Here is a 6,094-nt window from a genome sequence, read left to right as displayed (position 1 = left end):
CAGGTTTTGGCCTGCCAAATGAGTTCTGTTATACTCACAGACACCTTTCAAACAGTTTTAGAAACTTTAGGGTGTTTTCTATCCAAAGCCAATAATTATATGCATATTCTAGTTACTGGGCAGGAGTAGTAACCAGATTAAATCGGGTACGTTTTTTTATCCGGCCGTGCAAATACTGCCCCCTAGACCCAACAGGTTAAAATCAATTTTTATGCCATTTTTTTCGTAAAAAAGCGATAATATTCCGACCGGGAATCTGCGTTTAGGTAAAAAGACGAAAGAAAATAAAGCATGGAGTCGACTCGTGCACGCGCCTAAGCCCATTGTCCTCTGATCAGCCACTTGCCAAAAGCGCAAATGTGTTTCAGCCTGGAGCTGCCTCGAAATCATTCAGCTTTTTCCCGGGCTCTGAGAGCCTATGGGAGCCGTAGGAAGTGTCACGTTACAGCAAAGATCCTCAGTCTTCAATAAACAGAGACAAGAAGAACAAGATCTTGTCAGAGAGGGCACTTCCTGTAAGGAATCTTCTCAGGTTTTTGCCTGCCATATGAGTTCTGTTATACTCACAGACACCATTCAAACAGTTTTAGAAACTTTAGGGTGTTTTCTATCCAAAGCCAATAATTATATGCATATTCTAGTTACTGGGCAGGAGTAGTAACCAGATTAAATTGGGTACGTTTTTCATCCGGCCGTGTCAATACTGCCCCCTATCCCCAACAGGTTAAAGTAGTTGACAATATCAGTGGGTTTTGTGATGAATGAGCCATCTGATTCAATGAATGATGGAGCCGAGTTAGCCATTTTTCCCAAAATGTCAATTAATGTAGGTAACTAGCCAACCAAAGTGCCTAACTAGCTCCCCCACCAGGCAATTTTTATCTAGCTAGTTAACATTAGCTCACCGTTCATGTAGTGAGACTTTTCTAAGTGGTGGTATGCTAGCTAACCAACTATCCTTGCCATGGTGCCGATTTAACGTTAGCTAGCAAGTCTGACTACACAAAAGGTGAGTTAACATTATCTAGCTAGATAAATATCCCTTCCCTGGTGGGCTAACGATAGCTAGCCTGCCAGCACGTGAAAACTATAAAATGCACGTGTGCTTATTGGAGTAGTGGTTACAATCCAGTACATAGCACAGAACAATCCTTGCTTTTGATCGACGGGGAGACCAGTTAGCCTAAAGTTAACTAGTTCGCTACAAAAGGCCAATTTAAAAAACGTAAGTAATAAAGAAATTCTAAGGTTGCTAGGTAGGTAATTTGAAAAATGAGAAACAACAATACACACAGAAATACACAATATCAATTAGGCTATAATATCTACTTGCTAGGTTACTTGCTACTTGTCGATGAGCTTGCATTGAGAAATGTGCCTTGAGGGATTATGTCAAAGCTTGCGACAAGATGTGTAGTTCTATGTGATAGTCACATTTCCGGCGAATTAGTATTTCATTTGGGGGGTATTTACAGGAGAATATATTGATAAAAGTTACCTTGTCTGAGAGAGATTTACCCGGTTATCAAAACATCACGCCAGGGTAAGCCTACACGAAACACTCCCTGACGCAAAAATGAATTGTGAAAAAACTATTGGAAACATTTCAGGGTTTTACTGCTAGGTTTTATGGGTATTATGACTCATACTGTGGAACTCAATGAAGAAGAAGAAAATGTACTACTTTAAAATGGAGATAGCCTCAATGCCCATGATGTCACAGATGCTATAGTTGCACATACAAAGATGAGTCCTCGATCTATCTCTATGGCCTGTTGATCACACCCGTATCTGTGCTCTCATTGGCTAGAATGGTCCCACCTGATCTCGCATCCTCCCACCTGCCTTCCATCTTTGAGGATATGTTTTGCCATTAGAGCGGTCACTTGACTATCTTATCAATGTAATAGACAATCTTTGCTTTCCCTACCAGAAAACATGTGTTACCGCAACGTGTTGTGTATTTACGCATCCTAATTCAGGAGGGAAATAATGTTTTTTGTTATTTTTTATTTAAATGTTCTTGTTTTTATTTATTATTATTTATTTTTTTGTTTTATTAATAACAAATCAATACAAAAAGTACATGGGGGAACACAAGTATATATAAAGAACATACAAAGGACAATTGGGCGAGGGGGTACAGTATCACATGTTTAGCTGATGTTATTGCAGGTGTAGTGAAATGCTTGTGTTTCTAGCTCCAATAGTGCAGTAATATCTAACAATTCACAACAATACACACAACTTAAAAGTAAAAGAATGGAATAAAGGAATATATAATATTAGGATGAGCAATGTCGGAGAGGCATTGACTAAAATACAGTAGAATAGAATACAGTATATACTACATGAGATGAGTAAAGCAAAAATATGTTAACATTATTAAAATGACTAGTGTTCCATTATTAAAGTGGCCAGTGATTTTAAGTCTATGTATATGAGGCAGCAGCCTATAAGGTGCAGGGTTACCGGGTGGAAGCCGCCTAGTGATGGCTATTTAACAGTCTGATGGCCTTGAGATAGAAGCTGTTTTTCAGTCTCTCGGTCCCAGCTTTGATGCACCTGTACTGACCTCGCCTTCTGGATGATAGTGGGGTGAACAGGCAGTGGCTTGGGTGGTTGTTGTCCTTGATGATCTTTTTGGCCTTCATGTGACATCGGGTGGTGTAGGTGTCCTGGAGGGCAGGTAGTTTGCCCCCCGGTGATACGTTGGGCAGACCACACCACCCTCTGGAGAGCCCTGCGGTTGAGGGCGGTGCAGTTGCCTACCAGGCGGGGATACAGCCGACAGAATGCTCTCAATTGTGCATCTGTAACAGTTTGTGAGGGTTTTAGGTGCCAAGACAAATTTCTTCTGCCTCCAGAGGTTAAAGAGGTGCTGTTGCGCCATCTTCACCACACTGTCTGTGTGGGTGGGCCATTTTAGATTGTCAGTGATGTGTACGCCGAGGAACTTTAAGCTTTTCACCTTCTCCACTGAGGTCCCGTCAATGTGGATAGGGGCGTGCTCCCTCTACTGTTTCCTGAAGTCCACGATCAGCTCCGTTGTTTTGTCGACATTGAGTGAGAGGTTATTTTCCTGTCACCACACTCCCAGGGCCCTTACCTCCTCTCTGTAGGCTGTCTCGTCAATGTTGGTAATCAGGCCTACTACTGGTTTGTCGTCTGCAAACTTGATGATTGAGTTGGAGGTCGTGCATGGCCACACAGTCATGGGTGAACAGGGAGTACAGGAGGGGGCTGAGCACTTACCCTTGTGGGGCCCCTTTGTTGAGGATCAGCGAAGTGGAGGTGTTGTTTCCTACCTTCCCCCCTGGTGACAGCCCGTCAGGAAGTCCAGGACACAGTAGCACAGGGCCCCAAGCTTAATGATGTGCTTGGAGGGTACTATGGTGAATGCTGAGCTATAGTCAATGAACAGCATTCTTACATAGGTATTCCTCTTGTCCAGATGGGATAGGGCAATGTGCAGTCTGATGGCGATTTCATCGTCTGTGGATCTATTGCGGCGGTAAGCAAACTGAAGTGGGTCTAGGGTGTCAGGTAAGGTAAAGGTGATATGATCCTTATTAACTAGCCTCTCAAAGCACTTCATGATGACAGAAGTGAGTGCTACAGGGCGATAGTCATTTAGTTCAGTTACCTTTGCTTTCTTGGGTACAGGAACAGTGGTGGACATCTTGAAGCAAGTGGGGACAGCAGACTGGGATAGGGAGAGATTGAATATGTCCGTAAATACTCCAGCCAGCTGGTCTGCACATGCTCTGAGGATGCGGCTAGGGATGCCGTCTGGGCCGGTAGCCTTGCGAGGGTTAACACGCTAAAATGTCTTTCTCACGTCGGCCATGGAGAAGGAGAGCCCACAGTCCTTGGTAGCGGGCCGCGTTGGTGGCACTGTGTTATCTTCAAAGCGGGCAAAGAAGGTGTTTAGCTTGTCCGGAAGCAAGACGTCGGTGTCCGCAACGTGGATGGTTTTTCCTTTGTAGTCCGTGATAGTCTGTAGACCCTGCCACATACGTCTCGTGTCTGAGCCGTTGAATTGCGACTCCACTTTGTCTCTATACTGACGTTTTGTCTGTCTTATTTGGCCATATTCCCAGTCACCTTGCCATGGTTAAATGCGGTGGTTCGCGCTTTCAGTTTTGCACGAATGCTGCCATCTATCCACGGTTTCTGGTTAGGGTAGGTTTTAATAGTCAGTGGGTACAACATCTCCTACACACTTCCTGATAAACTCAGTTAGTGTATTCGTCAATGTCATTCTCAGAGGCTACCCAGAACATATCCCAGTCTTCGTGATCAATATAATCTTTAAACGTGGATTCTAATTGGTCAGACCAATGTTGAAAAGCTGAGTAGCAGTGGTCTAATGTTTTCTGAGAACAAGTCCTACAGTCAATGTGTTGGTAGATCTTCCGTAGCGTTTTCCTCAAATTTGCTTTGTTAAAATCCCAAGCTACAATAAATGCGGCCTCAGGATATGTGGTTTCGCATAAAGAATTCTCTTCGCATAAAGTCCAGTGAAGTTCTTTGAGGGCCGTCATGGTATTGCCTTGAGGGAGAATCTACACGGCTGCGACTATAACCGAAGAGAATTCTCTTGGGATGTAATACGGTCTGCATTTTACTGTGAGGTATTCTAGGTCGGGTGAACAAAGGGACTTGAGTTTCTGTATGTTATCACAATCACACCATGCGCGATATATTGAGAACCCAGCTGGCTGTATGGACAAAGATAGTATATCCCGAGAGAGCCATGTTTCCGTTAAACAGAGTATGTTACAATCCCTGATGTCTCTCTGGAAGGAGATTCTCACCCTGAGCTGGTCTACTTTATTATCCAGAGACTGAACATTATAGAGTAATATACTCAGAAGCAGTGGATGGTGTGCGCACCGGCTGTGTTTTGGATCAGCCTCTGGAATTAGTTCAATTGCCCTGGGGCGTATGAAAAAGGATCCAATGCGGGAAAGTCATATTCTCGGTCGTAATGCTGGGGAGTTATCGCCGCTCTGATATCCAAAAGTTCTTTCCTGTATGTAATAACACAAAATATTCCTGGCCTAATAATGTAAGAAATAACACAAGACAACAAAATACTGCAAAGTTGCTTAGGAGATAGAAGCAGAGCTTCCTTATCTGTCAACACCATCTTGCTCATCTCAAGGACCTTAAGGGACATACACACATGTGTAATGGGGCTCCCGAGTGGCGCAGCGGTCTATCTCAGTGCCAGAGGTGTCACTACAGTCCCTGGTTTGAATCCAGGCGTCGTCTGGGTTTGGCCGGGGTAGACCTTCATTGTAAATAAGAATTTGTCCTTAACTGAGTTGCCTAGCCAAATAAAGGTTAACATTTTAACTTTTTTTGTTGGTAGAGTATTTCATTCTCTTAAAATATAGTTCAATTTAAATAATTTTTATTTAAATAAGGCGTGGATGGTTTGACTGCTTTTTGTGAGGAACTGACGCACTTTGACATGAAATTTGACAGGGAGATGACAGAATCAAATTAAAGCCAATGAATGAATCAACTGAATGACATTTGAATAAGTTATTCAATGAGTCATCGAGTTAAATAAGCGTATGAACTGATCGGAATTGACCAGAATGTTTCAATTGGACAAGCACGGTGGACAGCTACCCAGGCAGGAGATGGTTGTTTGGCCAATGAAACAGTAAATAATAACGTTTTTTTTAACGGAAGTGGAGGCTGCATCACAGAGTTTCTAAACCCAGAGGCGCAACATCCCAAGACTTCCGGGAACGCTTGTGAAACAGACCAAGCAGACCAGGCCGGGTTTGAGAAGTCAGAGAGAAATGGAAAGTAGTAGTTTAACATTTTACTACTCCAACCGCGTGAAAGTGACAAACTGACAAGTTATCATTTTCGTCAAAAACAACTTGATATCGAAATAGTCCCTTTGAGTTGACGGCGTGCACATGCGCAGTTTGACCGATAGACCCAACGACGTGTTTCTGTGCACCAGCCTAGCTAGCCAACGTCGCCATGACATCGCCTACACTTGTGAATCAGGGATTTTATTAGAGAAGCAGTTTCTGCCTCTCTTTACTGTACTGTCTTTGACTGG

Source organism: Salmo salar, chromosome ssa26 (assembly GCF_905237065.1).
Source record: "Salmo salar chromosome ssa26, Ssal_v3.1, whole genome shotgun sequence".
In the NCBI taxonomy this organism is placed as follows: Eukaryota; Metazoa; Chordata; class Actinopteri; order Salmoniformes; family Salmonidae; genus Salmo; species Salmo salar.
The sequence above is the reverse complement of the archived record's forward strand: the minus strand, read 5'-3'. Positions refer to the sequence as shown.